The sequence below is a fragment of the Chionomys nivalis genome, chromosome 19 (assembly GCF_950005125.1).
Source record: "Chionomys nivalis chromosome 19, mChiNiv1.1, whole genome shotgun sequence".
NCBI classification, from domain to species: Eukaryota; Metazoa; Chordata; class Mammalia; order Rodentia; family Cricetidae; genus Chionomys; species Chionomys nivalis.
Window position 1 is genome coordinate 62,531,776 of NC_080104.1, and position 22,517 is coordinate 62,554,292.

The 22,517-nt window shown below is 48.0% G+C and overlaps 3 pseudogenes; all 3 read right to left on the minus strand.

Moving 5' to 3' along the window:
• Positions 1–289: 289 nt before the first annotated feature.
• On the minus strand, positions 290–2,054 carry LOC130890431 (nicotinamide riboside kinase 1-like; annotated as a pseudogene).
• An 8,154-nt stretch (positions 2,055–10,208) lies between these two features.
• Positions 10,209–10,743, minus strand: LOC130890432 (nicotinamide riboside kinase 1-like; annotated as a pseudogene).
• A 5,324-nt stretch (positions 10,744–16,067) lies between these two features.
• Positions 16,068–16,596, minus strand: LOC130890433 (nicotinamide riboside kinase 1-like; annotated as a pseudogene).
• Positions 16,597–22,517: the final 5,921 nt, after the last annotated feature.

Here is a 22,517-nt window from a genome sequence, read left to right on the forward strand (position 1 = left end):
GCCTGAGGGGACACAACACAGCTAGTCCCGGGCACAGAGCACGGCAGATCCATTAGCAGAAGGCTCATCGAGTCCTGGGTATCTGGAAGAGTGGTGGGAATCAGGAGAGGACCAGACAGCACCATGGAAAATACAGGGCTCTGAACACGAGGCCATGGTTTGAAACGTGTGGACTGCACCGTGCTCAGCTCTGGACAGGAGGATTCATGTAAGCGGAGACACCTACAGTGTGCCGGACAGGAAGCCGAGAGTCTCAGGGCTCCCGTGCACCTACAGGAAGCTGATGGGCTCATGGCTTTAGGAGGTTTTGCCTGATACATTTGTAAATCTCCAAGAATGTGGGAATGTCCAGACCCCACTGCCAAAGGTAAGAGCCAGTCTTCATGGGTGGTGGAGATCTTTCTGGTTGAGTTTTTGAAACATGTGTTATTTATTTTTTAAGGTTTTACTTTTTAATTTTGGGAATGTCTGTGCACACAGGTGCATGCAGGTGCTGCTGAAGGCCACAAGAGGGCACCAGATCCCCATGAGCCTGAATTTGCTAGGTGGTTGTGAGTTGCCATTGTGGGTGCTGAGAATTGATTGAACTTGGCTCCTCTGCAAGAGCAGCAAGTGCCTTTACCACTGAGCCATCTCTCCAGCCTTGATTGTTTTAAATTTAGTGCACTTCTTTAGTGCCTTAATGTATATCAATTCCTAAAGAGTCCACAGTCTCACTCAGGAGCTGCAACATGCATGCACCAGGCCATCGCTACCACTAGTAGGGTTCAAAGCCCCTGCATTGTTTTTCTATTTAAGTATTTATTTTTATGTGCACGAGTGTTTGCCTGCTTGTATATGTCTGCACACCACATGTGTACCCAGTGCTTACTGAACACAGAAGAGGAGTTACAGATGGTTGTGAACCTGAGTGTGGATGCTGGGACCTAAACCCGGGTCCTTCCCAAAATCAGAGTGCTGCCCTTATCTTCCAAGCCATTCTCTCCAGCCTCAGTGTTCTGTTTTATCCCTTAGCAGTTTGTATCTACCAAGCAGCGTTTAACGCCCTGGCATAGAGGTTGCTTATGTGTAGTAAACAGGAAGGGATTACACAGAGGAACTTAGAAAGCCGAGTGAGCAGGTGCAGAGCCTCGGGCAGTGTCATACAGAGCAATGCACGTCCCCATGTTCACCTGTTCTGATGTTGGGATCACAGGTCTATGAACCTGCCACTGAGTTTCCAGGCACTTTTCCCATCGAGTAGCTCTAATCTCCAATCAAAGTCTTACATTCTTCTTGTTTATTGATTTTTATTAAGAAACTGTTTTTAGTGAGGCGTAGTGTTGCATGCCCTTTAATCCCACTGTAGCACGAATTCTAATTGGTCTTTATAATAAAAACCTGGAGTTAACGATCAGGCATGAAAGCAGAAAGATCAAAGAAGCAGAGCAGCCAGCCACTAGTTCTTACCTCTGCTTCAGACCAAAGAATGATCCTGTTCCTATGAATTCTCAGACTGAACCCTGAGCTCCTGTCTCCTCCCACCTTATATTTCTCTCTCCTCTTTAGATCTCATTTTATCTAGGTAAACAATCTCCCAGGTGATGGTGTTCATTTCTTGTGTTTGTTTTAGGTACATGGGTCGCACATGGCCATCCAACTACCCTGGAAGGTCCTGAGTATCCATGTACTCTTCTTCTTAATTCTTCATATCTGATGGTCAGAAAGTAGCCTCAGACGCACATGGTGTCCAGTGACTTACAATTAAAGAGAAGGAAACCTTCTGCAATTAAAATGAGAACCGTTGAGCATTTGCACGGCTGCTGGTCCCTCAGTGCCCTGGGGTTTCTTCCCAACACTAAACGGCTCACATCATTTTTTTTCTTCCACGTCAAGCACTTCAAGTACTTCATACTGCAAAGACCCATTTTCCTCTGTGCTTGTCTCAGACTCTGACTTGAAGAAGCTATCCCGAGATATATTGCTGCAGTTGGGAAGGTGTTTCCAGAATTCTTAGCCAGAGTTGTCATCCGGCTGTTTGTCACGCCACAAATCCCAGGGACGTATGTTTTCATACTTGACTTTGAAGATCACACCTTCCTAATATTTCTGAGCGGGTTGGAATCCTCCCCAGTAGGGCTGCGGAGCAGGCTGCACGAGGGTCTCACACACCGCTGCCCATACTCAGCCCTTGATTATTTTATCTAGCATAGCGGTGGTTAGTGCTAACTGTCCACTCCGCAGATTCTAAACTCACCTAGAGATAACCCCCGGACACAACTGTGAGGGGCTGCCTGAGAAGGTAAGACCCTGAGAATGTAAGGATTATCTTTTTATTTTTATGGATACTATGGATACTTTGTGTCGGTGGGGGCCATTAGGGGATGCCGGATGTCCTGGAACTGGAGTCACATATGGTTGTGAGCTTCTTGGGAATAAAACCTGGGTCCTGTGGAAGAACAGCTTGCTGAGCTGTCTTTCTAGCCTCTCACCAAATTTTCTTAATTCTGTGTTTCCAAACCTTGCTTTCCGTCTTTATCAGCGGCGCTCATCACGAGGCGCCCGTGCCTCCCCACCTGTTGCCTCTCAGCTCAGAGTCCATCTTCTCACAGCCCTGTCCTTTGCAGCCAGCGCAATGTTAGGTGTTGCCAGCAGAGGGCGCGGGAAGGACGCTGCCCGAGGAAAACGCTGGCTGCTGGGGTCTGCTGGAATTCTGGTGGCTGCAGTTGGTGGTTAGGGAAGCCACTCAAGGGTCTCGGTCCCAGCTTCGTGTTAGGGACACGCCTTCCCTCCATGCACTGGCCTCGGCCTCCGGTCCACTCCAGACTGTACCCCAGGATAGAAGGGATGTCGTCTGTCAGCCAGGGCCTCATGGTGCTTGCCCTGGGTTCTGGTGCCGAAGTGAGAGGCAGCGCCTTCCACATTTGCCTTTCATGGGTGCTCTCACTCAGCCCGGGAAGGCTTCTGGGTTGTCCTTAGTTGGCTGTAGGTGCTCCCCCCATGACTTACTAAGCGACAATCTCTGTCAAATACTCAGGTTACAGGTTGACTCCTGTCTACTGACTGCACCTTGAATCCTTGGCGGACATCTTTTTCTTTGATTGGTTTTTGGATTTGGGCTTTGTTTTTATTTATTTCTCTTTATGTGTGTGAATGCTATGTCTGCTTGTATGTATGAAAATCACGTGTGTGCCTGGTGTTCACGGACGGCAGAAGAGGTCGTCGGAAACCCCTGGCACTGGAGTTAGTGACAGTGTGAGTTGCTGGGAATTGAACTCAGGACCTCCGGAACAGCAGCCAGTGCTCTTAACCGCTGAGCCATCTCTCAAGTCTTAGATTATTTTAGAAAACGTGTGTGAGTGTGTGTGTGTGTGCGTGTGTGCGTGCGTGCGTGTAGGTCATAAGACACTAGGAAGAGGCTGGGTTTCTCCTTCCATCATGTGGGTTCTGGGGATCAAACTGGAGTTCTGAGGCTTGGCAGCCAGCTCCTTTGCCTGCTGTGCCATCTTCCATACCCACCTGAGAAATGTTTGTCATCCCGAGTTTATGAGTATGAAAAATAGACATTCAAACCAAACACATAGACAGTAATTTACAAATTTATAGAAGGTAGGCATAGAAATCAAACATTGATAGTAACAAGTTTATCTTAAAAGATTTGTTTTGTATACGTAATTTTACTCCTTATTTACTTATTTAGAGAAAGAGCAGATTGCATGTTGGCTAGATGGATTCGGTAGCTTGTCTAACCTAATACAGTCTGGAGATAGACTGATTTGATAATTACGTGCTGAGGAATGACAAGGAAATATCAAGTGTTTGCTTTCCATCATCAATCCGTCATGATCTGTAAGAGCAGAAACAGTGTATAGAGAGAGCAAACAGTGCGGTTCGTCACGTAGAAGAGTCTGCAACATGAGCGTCGGTCTTTCAGGCAGCGTTTGTTGGTCTTTCCGACAGTGAGCTCAGGTGTGAACGTTGTGTGTTCCTGTCAAGGCTGCATTGGGGTGCCAGCATGCAGCACAGGCTAGAAGCACCCTAGATTCGTTAGGTCTTCGATTTTGAATTTATTTTGGGGAATTTGCATTCTGAAACCTTTTATTGCTGAAAATGTTCATGACGCCCGCGTTCCAGGTTTGAAAACCTTGGAGCTCAGAATCTTCGCAGCTGGCAAAGGCATGGCGCACTCTTCCCACTAGGTGGCGCTGTCGCATCGTTCAACGCGTGAGGGACCGGACCACCTCCCATCCTTGCTAGAGCTTTGAACATCTCCTTTCTCTGTATTCTCTTCCACTGAGTACACACACACACACACAAACACACAAACACACAAACACATTATATTTATTAGCACATGTGGATTTCTGGGACAGCTCTAAAATAAATTTTGCTATGGAAAAGCTTTGAACTTGCCCACAGTTATGAAAAACTGTACTGTATAGGTTCAGCAGTAGTTAACATAATCCAGTCTTGAAACAAATTTTCACAATGTTTTATCTTATCACTCATAAAGAGCTATAGCATTGCCTGAGTGTGTTGGCGCCTGCCTTTACTCCCAGAACTCGGGAGGCAGAGGCAGACTGTGAGTTTGAGGCCAGCCTGGTCCACAGAGTGAGTTCCATAACAACCAGGGCTATGTGGAGATTCTTGTCTTTAAAAAAAAAAGGGGGGGTGGCGCATAGGATCGATCAGTAATGTCTTGTGCTTAGCAAAATCACACTATCTTAGGAAAGTTCTGAAACACAACGTATTTAAGGTGGTATTTGTTCTGGGGATCCCTCAGGCTCTAACGAGGGGAGGGAATACTTCTTTTGCTGCTGTCCAGTTTCCTGATTAACAAGTAATAGTAATGTCTGAACTCTCTCCAGATAAGACCATCCTCTCCACCCTGTGTCCCCTGGGCTTGGGACAGAGCCTGGAGCCTTGTGCCCGAACCACATAGTTATCCCCTGTGGTCCACACACACAGTGATCTCCCTGTGGGTACACACCATGCAGCTCTCTTTGAGTAATGATGACAAGAACTTCCCCTGCGGAAGGTCAGAGAGGGGAGCTGAAAACAGCCTGGATTGCAGGTTTATACAAGAGATAGCGTTGGGCCCACCCTGTATGAGGTTTGGATTCTGAATACAGCAGACGTGGAGGCTCAAGTCATACAAACCATTAATAAAATGCATTCAGCCCTAGGTAAGCATACCACGTGGCTAGCGCACCACCCACATCCTCTCTTAGGCAACAACCTCCTTCCTGCACTGCCATGACCATTGGCAGGCACAGATTCTGTCTGGAATGTCGCTCATCTGAAGGGTATGCCCTGCTGGCAGGAGGCATCGCTCGCTGTCAGGACACCTGCCTTCTGGAGCAGCCTCAGTTGGGGTGTCTGCCCCTCATGCTTCCCTCAGGTCTCAGTAGGGCACGGATGGCAGCAATGATGGAGTGCTTCTGGAGTTTGGAGCCTTGTTTGCGTTTCCTCATCTTTAAAGACTGATCTGCCTCTGGCAGAGCCTAGAAACACAGCCGAAAGGTGGCTCAGTGGTTAAGAGCGCTTACTGCTCTTCCAGATTACCTAGATTTGGCTAGCAACCCCTGTGGGGCCCCTCACAACCACCTATAACCGCTGCTCCAAGGGACACTGCGCCCTCTTGTGGCCGACGCAGGCACCTGCAGTCATATGCACACTCCTCTCATGTAGATAAATAAAAAGTAAATATAAAATCCAAAAACAAAAGCAAGTTAACTTCACGAGTAATTTTTTTTTTTTGGTTTTTCAAGACAGGGTTTCTCTGTGGTTTTGGAGCCTGGCCTGGAACTAGCTCTTGTAGAACAGGCTGGTCTCGAACTCACAGAGATCCGCCTGCCTCTGCCTCCCAAGTGCTGGGATTAAAGGCGTGCGCCACCACCGCCCGGCACGAGTAATTTAAAAAATACAATTGAGGTGGTGTCGTCTGTGTTCACAGAGCTCCGGGAACTCGGGCCTAAGCCATTAGAGAGTCTCAAATCTCTAGATCAGCTGTCTTTCTGTTGGACTCTGGCCAAGCCTGAGGGAACACAACACACCTAGTCCCGGGCACAGAACACGGCGGATCCCATTAGCAGAAGGCTCATCGAGTCCTGGATATCTGGAAAAGTGGTGGGAATCAGGAGAGGACCAGACAGCAGCATGGAAAATACAGGGCTCTGAAAACGACGCCATGGTTTGAAACCTGTGGACTGCACTATGCTCCGAACTGGACAGGAGGATTCGTGTAAGTGGAGACACCTACAGTGTGCCGGGCGGAAAGCCAGGAGGCTCATGGCTCCCGTGCACAGGACTGGAAGCTGAGAGGCTCATGGTTCCCAAGAAGTGTCACCTGATACATTTGTAAATCTCCAAGAATGTGGGAATGTCCAGACACCACTGCCAAAGGGAAAAGAAAAGCAACTCTTCATGGATGGTGGAGATCTTTCCTGGTTGAGTTTTTGAAACATGTTTTATTTATTTTTTAAAGTTTTTCTTTTTAATTTTGTGAATGTCTGTGCAAACAGGTGCATGCAGGTGCTGCTGATGGCCACAAGAGGGCACCAGTGAGCTCAGATGTGAACGTTGTGTGTTCCTTCCAAGGCTGCACTGGGGTGCCAGCATGCAGCACAGGCTAGAAGCGCCCTCGATTCGTTAGGTTTTCGATTTTGAATTTATTTGGGGAATTTTTCATTCTGAAACCTTTTCTTGTTGAAAATGTTCATGACGCCCGCGTTCCATGGTTTGAAAACCTTGGCGCTCAGAATCTTCGCAGCTGGCGAAGGCATGGCGCACTCTTCCCACTAGGTGGCGCTGTAGCATCGTTTAACGCGTGAGACACCGCACCACCTCCCATACCTCCTAGATCATTGAACATCTCTGTTCTCTGTATACTCTGTATTCTCTTCCAATGAGTACACACACACACACACACACACTATGTTTATTAGCACATGTGGCTTTCTGGGACAGTTCTAAAATAAATTTTGCTATGAAAAAGCTTTGAACTTGCCCGCACTTAGGAAAAACTGTACTGTATAGGTTCAGCAATAGTTAACATACTACAGTCTTGAAACAAATTTTCACATTGGTTTATCTTATCACTCATAAAGAGCTATAGCATTGCCTGAGTGTGGTGGCGCCTGCCTTTACTCCCAGAACCCGGGAGGCAGAGACAGACTGTGAGTTTGAGGCCAGCCTGGTCTACAGAGTGAGTTCCATAACAGCCAGGGCTATGTGGAGATTCTTGTCTTAAAAAAAGAAGGGGGGGGCGCATATAATGGATCAGCAATGTCCTGTCTTAGCAAAATCACACTATCTTAGGAAACTTCTGAAACACACCGTATTTAAGTTGGTATTTGTTCTGGGGATCCCTCAGGCTCTAACAGGGGAGGGGATACTCCTTTTTTTCCTGTCCAGTTTCCTGATTAACATGTGATGGTCATGTCTGAACTCTCTCCAGTATTGACCATTTTCTCCACCCTGTGTCCCCTGGGTTTGGAACGGAGCCTGGAGTCTTGTGCCCACACCATGGAGTGATCTCCCTGTGGACCAAACACTCAGTGATTTCCCTGTGGTCCAAACACACAGTGATCTCCCCGTGTTCCACACACGCAGTGATCTCCCCGTGGTCCATACATACAGTGATATACCTGGTCCACACGTAGTAATCCCCCTGTGGTCGACACATGCAATGATCTCCCTGTGGTCCACACACACAGTCATTTTCCTGTGGTCCACAGACACAGTGATCTCCATGTGGGTACACACCATGCATCTCTCTCTCTGAGTAATGATGACAAGAAATTCTACTGCGGAAGGTCAGAGAGGGGAGCTGAAAACAACCTGGATTGCAGGTTTTTTCAAGAGATAGCAATGGGCACCCCATGTATGAGGTATGGACTCCAAATACAGCAGATGTGGAGACTCAAGTCATATAAAGCATTAATAAAATGCATTCAGCCCTTGGTAAGCATACCACGTGGCTAGCGCGCCACATCCTCCCTTCGGGATCAACCTCCATCCTGCACTGCCATGACCATTGGCAGGCACAGATTCTGTCTGGAATGTCGCTCATTTGAAGGGTATGCCCTGCTGGCAGGAGGCACCGCTTGCTGTCAGGACACCTGCCTTCCGGAGCAGCCTCAGTTGGGGTGTCTGCCCCTCATGCTTCCCTTAGACCTGAGTAGGGCACCGAAGGCAGCACTGATGGAATGCTTCTGGAGGTTGAAGCCTTGTTTGCGTTTCCTCAACTTTAAAGACTGATCTGGCTCTGGCAGAGCCTAGAAACACACCTGAGACTTGGCTCAGTGGTTAATAGCTCTTATTGCTGTTCCAGAAGTCCTAGATTTGGCTAGCAACCCCTGTCGGGCCCCTCACAAAGACCGATAACCACAGCTGCAAGGGATACACTGCCCTCTTGTGGCCGTTGCAGGCACCTGCAGTCATATGCACATTTCTCTCATGTACATAAATAAAAAGTAAATATAAAATCTAAAAAACAAAAGCAAGTTAACTTCATGGGTAATTTTTTAAATACAGTTGAGGAGGAGAGGTGTCGTTGTGTGCACAGAGCTCCGGGAACTCGGGCCTAAGCCATTGGAGACTCTCAAATCTCAATATCAGCTGTCTTTCTGTTGGACTCTGGCGAAGCCTGAGGGAACACAACACACCTAGTCCCGGGCACAGAGCACGGCGGATCCCATTAGCAGAAGGCTCAACGAGTCCTGGGTATCTGGAAGAGTGGTGGGAATCAGGAGAGGACCAGACAGCACCATGGAAAATACAGGGCTCTGAAAATGACGCCATGGTTTGAAACAGGTGGACTGCACCGTGCTCAGCTCCGAACAGGAGGATTCGTGTAAGCGGAGAAACGTACAGTGCTCCGGACGGGAAGCCAAGAGGCTCATGGCTCCCGTGCACTGGATGGGAAACTAAGAGGCTCACGGCTCCCGTGACCAGACAGGAAGCTGAAAGGCTCATGAGTCCCAAGAAGTGTCACCTGATACATTTGTAAATCTCCAAGAATGTGGGAATGTTCAGACCCCACTGCCAAAGGGAAGAGCAACTATTCATGGATGGTGGAGATCTTTCCTGGTTGAGTTTTTGAAACATGTTTTATTTATTTATTTTTTAAGGTTTTACTTTTTAATTTTGGGAATGTCTGTGCACAGAGGTGCATGCAGGTGCTGCTGAAGGCCACAAGAGGGCACCAGATCCCCATGAGCCTGAGCTGTTCTATGTGGTTGTGAGTTGCCCCTGTGGGTGCTGAGAATTGAATGAACTTGACTCCTCTGCAAGAGCAGCAAGTGCCTTTACCACTGAGCCATCTCTCCAGTCTTGATTTTTTTTTTAAATTTAGTGCACTTCTTTAGTGCCTTAATGTATGTCAATTCCTAAAAATGTCCTACAGTCTCACTCAGGAGCTGCAACATGCATGCACCAGGCCATCGCTACCACTAGTAGGGTTCAAAGCCCCTGCATTGTTTTTTCTCTTTAAGTATTTATTTATTTTTATGTGCATGAATGTTCCGCCTGCATGTGTATGTCTGCACACCACATATGTACCCAGTGTTCACGGAACCCAGAAAAGGAGTTACAGACGGTTGTGAACATGAGTGTAGATGCTGGGACCCGAACCTGGGTCCTTCCCAAAAGCAGAGTGCTGTCCTTATCTTCCAAGCCATTCTCTCCAGCCTCAGTGTTCTGTTTTATCCCTTAACAGTGTGTATCTACCAAGCAGCGTTTAACGCCCTGGCATAGAGGTTGCTTATGTGTAGTAAACAGGAAGGGATTACACAGAGGACCTTAGAAAGCCGAGTGAGCAGGTGCAGAGCCTCGGGCAGTGTCATACAGAGCAATGCACGTCCCCATGTTCACCTGTTCTGATGTTGGGATCACAGGTCTATGAACCTGCCACTGAGTTTCCAGGCACTTTTCCCAGCGAGTAGCTCTAATCTCCAATCAAAGTCTTACATTCTTCTTCTTTATTGATTTTTATTAAGAAACTGTTTTTAGTGAGCCGTAGTGTTGCATGCCCTTTAATCCCACTGTAGCACGAATTCTAATTGGTCTTTATAATAAAAACCTGGAGTTAACGATCAGGCATGAAAGCAGAAAGATCAAAGAAGCAGAACAGCCAGCCACTATTTCTTACCTCTGCTTCAGACCAAAGAACGATCCTGTTCCTCCGAATTCTCAGACTGAACCCTGAGTTCCTGTCTCCTCCCACCTTATATTCCCCTCTCCTCTTTAGATCTCATTCTATGTAGGTAAACAATCTCCCAAGTGATGGTGTTCATTTCTTGTGTTTGTTTTAGGTACATGGGTCGCATATGGCCATCCAAGTACCCTGGAGGATCTGAAAGTTGCATACCCGCGTACTCTTCCTCTTAATTCTTCATATGGGATGGTCAGAAAGTAGCCTCAGATGCACATGGTGTCCAGCGGCTTATAATTAAGAGATGGAAACCTTCTGCAATTAAAATGGGAACCCTTGAGCATTTTCAAGGCTGCTGGTCCCGCAGTGCCCTGGGGTTTCTTTCCAACAGTAAACAGCTGGCATCATTTTTTTTCTTCCACGTCAAGCACTCCAAGTACTTCATACTGCAAAGACCCATTGTCCTCTGTGTTTGTCTCAGACTCTGACTTGAAGAAGCTATCCCGAGATATATTGCTGTAACTGGGAAGGTGTTTCCTCAAGTTCTTAGCCAGAGTTGTCATCTGGCTGTTTGCCACGCCACCAATCCCAGGGACGAATGTTTTCATACTTGGCTTTGGAGATCACACCTTCCTAATATTTCTGAGCGGATTGGAATCCTCCCCAGTAGGGCTGCATAACAGGCCGCATGAGGGTCTCACACACCGCTGCTGGGATTCAGCCCTTGATTATTTTATCCAGCATAGCGGTGGTTAGTGCTAACTGTCCACTCCGCAGATTCTAAACTCACCTAGAGATAACCCCCGGACACAACTGTGAGGGGCTGCCTCAGAAGGTAAGACCCTGAGAATGTAAGGATTATCTTTTTATTTTTATGTGTATGCATACTTTGTGTCGGTGGGGGCCATTAGGGGACGCAGGATGTCCTGGAACTGGAGTCACTATGGTTGTGAGCTTCCTGGGAATAAAACCTGGGTCCTGTGCAAAAACAGCCTGCTGAGCTGTCTCTCTAGTCTCTCACCAAATTTTCTTAATTCTGTGTTTCCAAACCTTGCTTTCCATCGTTATCAGCGGCGCTCATCACGAGGCGCCCGTGCCTCCCCACCTGTTGCCTCTCAGCTCAGAGTCCATCTTCTCACAGCCCTGTCCTTTGCAGCCAGCGCAATGTTAGGTGTTGCCAGCAGAGGGCGCGGGAAGGACGCTGCCCGAGGAAAACGCTGGCTGCTGGGGTCTGCTGGAATTCTGGTGGCTGCAGTCGGTGGTTAGGGAAGCCACTCAAGGGTCTCGGTCCCAGCTTCGTGTTAGGGACACGCCTTCCCTCCATGCACTGGCCTCGGCCTCCGGTCCACTCCAGACTGTACCCCAGGATAGAAGGGATGTCGTCTGTCAGCCAGGGCCTCATGGTGCTTGCTCTGGGCTCTGGTGCCGAAGTGAGAGGCAGCGCCTTCCACATTTGCCTTTCATGGGTGCTCTCACTCAGCCCGGGAAGGCTTCTGGGTTGTCCTTAGTTGGCTGTAGGTGCTCCCCCCATGACTTACTAAGCGACAATCTCTGTCAAATACTCAGGTTACAGGTTGACTCCTGTCTACTGACTGTACCTTGAATCCTTGTCGGACATCTTTTTCTTTGATTGGTTTTTGGATTTGGGGCTTGTTTGTTTTTATTTATTTATTTCTCTTTATGTGTGTGAATGCTATGTCTGCTTGTATGTATGAAAATCACGTGTGTGCCTGGTGTCCACGGACGGCAGAAGAGTTCGCCAACCCCCCTGGAACTGGAGTTAGTGACATTGTGAGGCACCTTGGGGGTGCTGGGAGATAAAGGTTTGCCAGTCCTCTGGAAGAGCAGCCAGTGCTCTTAACCGCTGAGCCATCTCTCAAGTCTTAGATTGTTTTAGAAATCGTGTGTGCGTGCGTGTAGGTCATAAGACACTAGGAAGAGGCTGGGTTTCTCCTTCCATCATGTGAGTTCTGGGGATCAAACTGGAGTTCTGAGGCTTGGCAGCCAGCTCCACTGCCTGCTGTGCCATCTTCCATACCCACCTGAGAAATGTTTATGTCATTCAGAGTTTATGAGTATGAAAAATAGGCATTCAAGCCAAACACATTGACAGTAATTTACAAATTTATAGAAGGTAGGCATAGAAATCAAACATTGATAGTAACAAGTTTATCTTAAGAGACTTGTTTGGCATACGTAATTTTGCTCCTTATTTACTAATTTAGAAAAAGAGCAGATTGCATGTTGGCTAGATGGATTCGGTAGCTTGTCCTACCTAATGCGGTATGGAGATAGACTGATTTGATAATTACGTGGTGAGGAATGACAAGGAAACATTAAATGTTTGCTTTCCATCATCAATCCGTCATGATCTGTAAGAGCAGAAACAGTGTATAGAGAGAGCAAACAGTGCGGTTCGTCACGTAGAAGAGTCTGCAATCTGAGCGTCGGTCTTTCAGGCAGCGTTTGTTGGTCTTTCCGACAGTGAGCTCAGGTGTGAACGTTGTGTTCCTGCCAAGGCTGCATTGGGGTGCCAGCATGCAGCACAGGCTAAAAGCACCCTAGATTCGTTAGGTCGTCGATTTTGAATTTATTTGGGGGAATTTTGTATTATGAAATCTTTTATTGGTGAAAATGTTCATGACGCCCGCGTTCCACGGTTTGAAAACCTTGGAGCCCAGAATCTTCGCAGCTGGCGAAGGCATGGCGCACTCTTCCCACTAGGTGGCGCTGTCGCATCGTTCAACGCGTGAGAGATCGGACCACCTCCATTCCTGCTAGAGCATTGAACATCTCCTTTCTCTATATACTCTGTATTCTCTTCCAATGAGTACACGGGCTCGCGGGTGCACACACACACACACTGTATTTATTAGTACACGTTGCTTTCTGGGACAGTTCTAAAATAAATTTTGTAATGGAAAAGCTTTGAACTACAGTTAGGAAAAACGTATAGGTTCAGTAATAGTTAACATACTCCAGTCTTGAAAGAAATTTTCACATTGTTTTATCTTATCACTTTTAAAGAGTTTCAGGATTGCCTGAGTGTGGTGGTGCCTGCCTTTAATCCCAGCAACTTGGAGGCAGAGGCAAACTGTAAGTTTGAGGCCACTCTGGTCTACAATGTGAGTTTCAGAACAACCAGGGCTGTACAGAGACTCTTGTCTTTAAAAAAATGGGGGGTGGTGGAATCGCATAGGATGGATCAGTAATGTCCTGTGCTTAGCAAAACCGCACTATCTTAGGAAAGTTCTGTAACACACCATATATTAGTTGGTATTTGTTCTGGGGATCCCTCAGGCTCTAACTGGGGAAGGGATACTCCTTTTTCTCCTGTCCAGTTTCCTGATTAACAAGGGATGGTCATGTCTGAACTCTCTCCAGATAAGACCATCCTTCCATGCTAGGACCCCTGATTTGGGACGGCACCTGTAACCTCGTGACCACACACGCCGTGATCTCCCTGTGGTCCTCACCATGCTGCTCTCTCTCTGAGTAATGATGACAAGAACTTCCCCTGAGGAAGGTCAGAGAGGAGAGCTGAAAACAGCCTGGATTGCAGTTTTTTACAAAAGATAGCAATGGGCACCCCATGTATGAGGTATGGACTCCAAATACAGCAGACGTGGAGACTCAAGTCATATAAACCATTAATAAAATGCATTTCATCCTTGGTAAGCATACCACGTGGCTTGCGAGCCACCCACATCCTCTCTTAGGCAACAACCTCCTTCCTGCACTGCCATGACCATTGGCAGGCACAGATTCTGTCTGGAATGTCTCTCATCTGAAGGGTATGCCCTGCTGGCAGGAGGCACGCTTGCTGTCAGGACACCTGCCTTCCGGAGCAGCCTCAGTTGGGGTGTCTGCCCCTCATGCTTCCCTCAGGTCTCAGTAGAGCACTGACGGCAGCACTGATGGAGTGATTCGGGAGTTTGGAGCCTCGTCTGCGTTTCCTCATCTTTAAAGACTGATCTGCCTCTGACAGAGCCTAGAAACACAGCCGAAAGATGGCTCAGTGGTTAAGAGCGCTTACTGCTCTTCCAGATTAACTAGATTTGGCTAGCAACCCCAGTCGGGCCCCTCACAACCACCTATAACCACTGCTCCAAGGGACACTGCGCCCTCTTGTGGCCGATGCAGGCACCTGCAGTCATATGAACATACCTCTCATACAGATAAATAAAAAGTAAATATAAAATCCAAAAACAAAAGCAAGTTAACTTCATGAGTAATTTAAAAAATACAGTTGAGGTGGTGTCGTCTGTGTTCACTGAGCTCCGGGAACTCGGTCCTAAGCCATTAGAGAGTCTCAAATCTCAAGATCAGCTGTCTTTCTGTTGGACTCTGTCCAAGCCTTAGGGGACACAAGAACACACCTAGTTTCGGGCACAGACACGGCGGATCCCATTAGCAGAAGACTCATCGAGTCCTGGGTATATGGAAGAGTGGTGGGAATCAGGAGAGGACCAAACAGCATCATGGAAAATACAGGGCTCTGAAAACGACGCCATGGTTTGAAACGGGTGGACTGCATCGTGCTCAGCTCCGAACAGGAGTATTCGTGTAAGCGGAGACACCTACAGTGCTCCGGACGGGAAGCCAAGAGGCTCATGGCTCCCGTGCACTGGATGGGAAACTAAGAGGCTCACGGCTCCCGTGACAGACAGGAAGCTGAAAGGCTCATGAGTCCCAAGAAGTGTCACCTGATATATTTGTAAATCTCCAAGAATGTGGGAATGTTCAGACCCCACTGCCAAAGGGAAGAGCAACTATTCATGGATGGTGGAGATCTTTCCTGGTTGAGTTTTTGAAACATGTTTTATTTATTTATTTTTTAAGGTTTTACTTTTTAATTTTGGGAATGTCTGTGCACAGAGGTGCATGCAGGTGCTGCTGAAGGCCACAAGAGGGCACCAGATCCCCATGAGCCTGAGCTGTTCTATGTGGTTGTGAGTTGCCCCTGTGGGTGCTGAGAATTGAATGAACTTGACTCCTCTGCAAGAGCAGCAAGTGCCTTTACCACTGAGCCATCTCTCCAGTCTTGATTTTTTTTTAAATTTAGTGCACTTCTTTAGTGCCTTAATGTATGTCAATTCCTAAAAAGAGTCCTACAGTCTCACTCAGGAGCTGCAACATGCATGCACCAGGCCATCGCTACCACTAGTAGGGTTCAAAGCCTCTGCATTGTTTTTTCTCTTTAAGTATTTATTTTTATGTGCACGAGTGTTCTGCCTGCATGTGTATGTCTGCACACCACATGTGTACCCAGTGTTCACGGAACCCAGAAGAGGAGTTACAGACGGTTGTGAACATGAGTGTAGATGCTGGGACCCGAACCTGGGTCGTTCCTAAAAGCAGAGTGCTGCCCTTATCTTCCAAGCCATTCTCTCCAGCCTCAGTGTTCTGTTTTATCCCTTAACAGTGTGTATCTACCAAGCAGCGTTTAACGCCCTGGCATAGAGGTTGCTTATGTGTAGTAAACAGGAAGGGATTACACAGAGGACCTTAGAAAGCCGAGTGAGCAGGTGCAGAGCCTCGGGCAGTGTCATACAGAGCAATGCACGTCCCCATGTTCACCTGTTCTGATGTTCGGATCACAGGTCTATGAACCTGCCACTGGGTTTCTAGGAACTTTTCCCAGTGCGTAGCTCTAATCTCCAATCAAAGTCTTACATTCTTCTTCTTTATTGATTTTTATTCAGAAAGTTTTTAGTGAGGCGTAATGTTGCATGCCCTTTAATCCCACTGTAGCACGAATTCTAATTTGTCTTTATAATAAAAACCTGGAGTTAACGATCAGGCATGAAAGCAGAAAGATCAAAGAAGCAGAGCAGCCAGCCACTATTTCTTACCTCTGCTTCAGACCAAAGAACGATCCTGTTCCTCCGAATATTTCAGACTGAACCCTGAGCTCCTGTCTCCTCCTACCTTATATTCCCCTCTCCTCTTTAGATCTCATTTTATCTAGGTAAACAATCTCCCAAGTGATGGTGTTCATTTCTTGTGTTTGTTTTAGGTACATGGGTCGCATATGGCCATCCGAATACCCTGAAGGGTCCCGAGTATCTGTGTACTCTTCCTCTTAATTCTTCATATGGGATGGTCAGAAAGTAGCCTCAGATGCACATGGTGTCCAGCGGCTTATAATTAAGAGAAGGAAACCTTCTGCAATTAAAATGGGAACCCTTGAGCATTTTCAAGGCTGCTGGTCCCGCAGTGCCCTGGGGTTTCTTTCCAACAGTAAACAGCTGGCATCATTTTTTTTCTTCCACGTCAAGCACTCCAAGTACTTCATACTGCAAAGACCCATTGTCCTCTGTGTTTGTCTCAGACTCTGACTTGAAGAAGCTATCCCGAGATATATTGCTGCAGTTGGGAAGGTGTTTCCTCAAGTTCTTAGCCAGAGTTGTCATCTGGCTGTTTGCCACGCCACCAATCCCAGGGACGAATGTTTTCATACTTGGCTTTGGAGATCACACCTTCCTAATATTTCTGAGCGGTTTGGAATCCTCCCCAGTAGGGCTGCGGAGCAGGCTGCACGAGGGTCTCACACACCGCTGCCCATACTCAGCCCTTGATTATTTTATCCAGCATAGCGGTGGTTAGTGCTAACTGTCCACTCCGCAGATTCTAAACTCACCTAGAGATAACCCCCGGACACAACTGTGAGGGGCTGCCTCAGAAGGTAAGACCCTGAGAATGTAAGGATTATCTTTTTATTTTTATGTGTATGCATACTTTGTGTCGGTGGGGGCCATTAGGGGACGCAGGATGTCCTGGAACTGGAGTCACTATGGTTGTGAGCTTCCTGGGAATAAAACCTGGGTCCTGTGCAAAAACAGCCTGCTGAGCTGTCTCTCTAGTCTCTCACCAAATTTTCTTAATTCTGTGTTTCCAAACCTTGCTTTCCATCGTTATCAGCGGCGCTCATCACGAGGCGCCCGTGCCTCCCCACCTGTTGCCTCTCAGCTCAGAGTCCACCTTCTCACAGCCCTGTCCTTTGCAGCCAGCGCAATTTTAGGTGTTGCCAGCAGAGGGCGCGAGAAGGACGCTGCCCGAGGAAAACGCTAACTGCTGGGGTCTGCTGGCTTCCTGGTGGCTGCAGTTGGGGGTCAGCGAAGCTACGCTCAGGGGTCTTGGTCCCAGCTGCGTGCTAGGGACACGCCTTCCCTCCACGCAGTGGCCTCGGCCCCTCTCCCGTTCAGACTTCTGCCACACCCGCCCCAGACTGTGACCCCAGGATAGAAGGGATGTCGTTTGTCAGCCAGGGCCACATCCCCCCCATTGCTTACTCTGCCTCCCAAGTGCTGGGATTAAAAGTGTGGGCCACCACCTCCCTGTGCCCCTGAGATTTTGTTAAAAATAGTATTTATTTTTTAAAAGTAAAATATATTTATTCTTTTTTTATTATTATTTCATTTTTTTATTCTTTTTTAATTAAAATTTCCAACTGCTCCCCGTTTCCCATTTCCCTCCCCCTCCTCCCACATATTGCCCCCTCCCCCCGCTCCCCTCCCCCTATCCCCACTCCTCTTGTCCTCCCCCCAGTCCACTCCCCCTCCCTCTCGATACTGAAGAGCAGTCCAAATTCCCTGCTCTACAGGAAGACCAATATATTTATTCTTAAAAAATATACATATGTGTGCAATGTGGGTATGTGCTCGAGGGTTCAGTTCCCTTGAAGGTCAGAGGAGGGCACCAGGTCACCTGGAGCTGGAGTTACAGATGGCTGGGAGCCAGCCAAGAAGGATGCTGGGAGCTGAATCCAGATCCTCTACAAGAGCAGTGTGCTTTGGTAACTAAAGAGCCTTTCTCCAGATCCTGGCCCTGAGCTTTTAGATCCACACCAAAAGCAAACATATGGGCTGAGCCTCAGTGTGGGTTACACAGGAATCTGAAGACGTATAAGAGACTTCTCTCTCAGTATGCCTCTACTCTGTTAGAAATGCTGGCTGTTTTGAGACAGGGTGTCAGGTAGACTAGGCTGTCCTTGAAGTCATATGTATCCAAGGCTAGCAACATCACTTGCTCCTCTTGCCTCCTCCTCCCAAGAGACTGGGATTAAAAGCATGTGCCACATACTGGGTTTATGCAGCCATGGACTTTCAAACCCAGGGCCTGAGCACGCTAGGCAAGCACACTACCAACTGAGCTACACCGCCAGCCCTTAATGCTTGTTCCTGGCAACCTTGTAATCCCAGCATGTGAAAGCTGAGGCAGAAGGATTGTGAGTTTTGAACCCAGCCTGGGTTTCTCTCTCTCTCTCTCTCTCTCTCTCTCTCTCTCTCTCTCTCTTTCTTTCTTTCTTTGTCTCTCTCTTTTTCTTTTTTTCTTTTTTTTTTTTTTTTTTTTTTGGTTTTTCAAGACAGGGTTTCTCTGTAGATTTGGAGCCTGTCCTGGAACTAGCTCTTGTATACCAAGCTGGCCTTGAACACACAAAGATCCTCCTGCCTCTGCCTCGCAAGTGCTGGGATTAAAGGCATGAGCCACCACCGCCCAGTTCCCAGCCTGGATTTCATAGAAAGACATTATCTCAAAACAGAACAAGAAAGCAGCAATTCTCTGCCCCAAACTGGGGTTCATCTATGGGTTCTTCTGAGTCCCCATTCCATATAGCATCACTAGCAATTCAGCAGCAACTCCTTGCTGTGAAGGGGGCCCTCCCTCCTTAGCTTTCTTACCTCTACAGGCCCAGGGACGGAGAGCTCAGCTTCTCTCTGCCTCGGCTTGTTCACACCCTAGGCTTGTTCACACCCTACGCTTGTTCACACCCTCCGTGGGCATGTTAGACAGGATTAGTTTGCTTTCTAGCATGGCCCCCACCTTCTTAACCAGAAACCCAGTCTTTGTCCTGAAAGTGTGGGGAACCACAGATCCGGACCCAGCTTCTCCTACACCTCAACCCCAGGACAGAAAACCAAGCTGCCTCCGCTCAGGTCTGCAGGAGTGTGTCAGACTTCAGTTCACCGCTATCCACCAAGAAGTTAGAAGACCTATATTTTAAATGTTTAAATTAATATGATCTTATTCTGTGTTAGATGTTTATATACAGCAAGTGATACTGCGTAACACCTATAGGTATCAAGAAAAATTCTGGCGTATCCTTGATTCAAGGGCAGAACAGTTAGGACCTTGGTTGCTGTGGAAACCATAGCCACAGGTACTTTGATATTTTCATTTGTTTGTTTGTTTTTAGGACAAGGTCTCACTATGTAGCCCTGGTTGTCTTGGAACTTGCTACATACAGGCTGGCCTCAAATTCAAAAATATTCTCCTGCCTCTGCCTCCCAAGTGCTGGGATTAAGGACTTTTTTTAAAAAATTATTTTATGTGTATTGGTGTTTTGCCTGGCTAAGGATTTAGGGTCCCCTGGAACTGTGTTTACAGACAGTTGTGAGCTGCCGTGTGGATGCTGGACATTGAACCTGGGTCCTCTGGAAGAGCAGTCAGTGCTCTTAACTGCTGAGCCATCTCTCCAGCCCCTCCTTTGCTTTTCTAAATGCCACTGTATTTTATTCTAAGGACCTCACCGGGAGAAAAATAGCCTTGTCTTGCTAAGCCAGGAGGTAGGTGGAGCAGGCAAGACCTGACCATGTCCATCGATCCATTGCTGCACTGATAACTAACCTGGAGCATAGAGTGATTAATACTGAGAAGCCCAGCTACTGGAGGACGCTGCTGTAGATACCTTATCTGGTCTCTGCAGAACCGCTGACTCAGGCTGTCAGTGTGGCAAGGGTCGTCAGGAGCCTACAGTCAAGTCAGGTGTCCTGTACTCCTGTAGTCCCAGCACTTGGAAGGTAGAGGCCGGCGGATCGGGAGTTCAAAGTTATCCTTGGCAATATATAGAGTTCACTGCCAGCCTGAGCTACGTTCAACCGTGTTAAAAACAAACAAAACAATATAAGATATCCTGCAGTAGGCTGGGGAGATGGCTCCGTGGGCAAAGGCTCTTGCTGCCCAGCCTGAAGACGTGAGTTCAAGCCCCAGGATCCCTGCGGGGAAAGGAGAGAACCAACTCCATAAACTTCTGCTCTCTAGAGCCCTCCTTGTTGAGGTCAGCACTTGCCCCAGAGTTAGCACTTCTTAGGTATGAGTGAGCAAGTGAACCAGCAAGTGGCCCAAGGGTGTGGCTGCTGTGAGCGAGGAAGGGAGGCCCCAGGGCTCAGTGACTCACCAGCCCCTTATCGCCTTTTGTGGGTTATAAACATCATCATTTTCACGTTTAACAGCTCTCGAGTGGAGATATGTCAGCACCAGCGTCAGGTCCTAGCCTGATTGATGACTTTCCTGTCTTAGTGGTGCGTGCAAGGATGGGGATATGCAGCCAGTGGGGTCTTTGTGGTCAGTCAGTGTAAATCCACTTACAGCACAGTGGACGTGTGCTGTGCCTACGCGCCATCAAGTGCTCTCAAGGAGGGAGCTGGGGTGTGACACGGAGCTTGGAGACTTCAGTGTGAGGCGCCGAACCAGGTCAGTCCCCTGAGGTAGTTCTTGTGACTAGATCAGGAGAGGTGCTGATCCCTGGGCCACTACCCAGTTATTGCCACTAGGGGGCTCATGAGCACGCTTCATCTGGGTTTGCAGGCTGTCGTGAGTGTCTCTTCCGGCCTGCCTTTGTTGTCATGGATACTGTTTCCATAGTTATTTGACCGGCGTGGCATGTTTCGCTCCATTATTTACTTTTGCATGCTGAGCATATATTCAGACTTAATCTTTTATCCACGTCAACCTAACAATTTTACCTTCTGCTTTTATCAACCATGACGTTCCTGGGAGTTGACTCGGCTGGTCACCCTCTAAACCGTCCGCAGTTCTGTGGTGCTGCCGTTCACACACACAGGGGAGCAGCAGGCAGCTACAAGCCCAGCGTGAATACAGGTGGGAACCGGAGAGAATAGGTCTGCTGTCCCAGTGAGAGGAAACCTCCGGCTCCACGCTGCAACTGCAGATCCTGGTGGGCACTCCGTGAACGTTTTAATGGCCCACATTTTTTTAAAAAACTTCTCAAGATTTCTAATACAGTCTAGGGGGGCTGGAAAGATGGCTCAGTGGGTCAGAGCACTTGTTGCTCTTGCAGAGGCCTGAGCATCAATTCCCAGTACCTACGTGGAGGCTCATAACCATCAGTAACCCAGATTCCATGGGATCCAAGACTCTTTTCTGCCCTTGGTGGGCACCTGGCACACACATGGTGTTCACACATACGTGAAGGCAACACACACACACACCACACACACACACACACACACACAGACACGTAAAATAAGTAAATCTAAAATAACTTAATATAGTGTATATTGGGAGTCTGGTCTGTTTCAGCCACTTCGCTGCAACACCAGAAGGTGGGACCGCTGCATCTTCTCTGCTTCCTCCTTTGTGTGTAGACAGGCCGACCTGGGACTCCCTGTGTAGACAGGCCGACCTGGGACTCCCTGTGTAGACAGGCAGACCTGGAACTCAGAAGCATCCACTTGCTTCTGCCTCCTGAGTTGTTAAAGTTGTGTGCCAGATACCCTTGTATTTCTTTGCAATTTTTTGTTTACATTTATCTCTCTATTCTCTGTGTGTGTGTGAGCACGCGTGTGTCATGTCATGCATGTGGTGGACTGGGAACAACTGTGGAGTCTGTCCTCTCCTTGTACCTCATGGGTCCAGGGGACGGAGCTCAGGGGTTGGGCCTGTCACATTGCCCTCACTGGCTGAGTCATCTCACAGCCTGTTCTTGTTTTCCTTGATCTTGGCAGATTTGCCTTTTCCTGGCTTTGAGAACAATACGCCTGATTTCCTTAGCTTTTTGAAGCACGGTGATGGGATACAAAGAAAGGGCATGGACCGACAGGTAGCAGTGGCGCATTCCTTTAATCCCAGCACTTGGGAAGCAGAGGTAGGAGGATTTCTGAGTTCAAGACCAGCCTGGTCTACAAAGCAAGTCCCAGGAGAGCCAGGGCTACAGAGAAACCCTGACTTGAAAAACGGCAAAACCCAGAACTCTAGCAAAGGCCAACACATGCCCTGAGCGTCAAAATCAACAGCATGTTCCTCATGTTCCTCATTGTCTGCGGTGGACCTAGGTGAGGTGGCAGGGAAGGCACAAGAGCCCGGGAGTGTGGGAGCCAGAATGACAGAAAGCTGACTAGAACGGGAGCTTCAAGAAACCTTTTTTTTTTTTTTTTTTTTTGGTGATGGTGCAGACTAGGCTCAAAACCCAAAACAGATTTAAAAGAAGTACGCAGACTATGCGAGGCAGAAGAGGATGAAGATTTTCATTCCTGTAAGACTCTGTGAGGTGATGGAAGCTGCTGCCCATCTCCTGGGGTTCAGCTCAAGAGAGGCAGAGAATGATGTGGAGCAAAGGGACCCCAGAGGTCACCAGCTA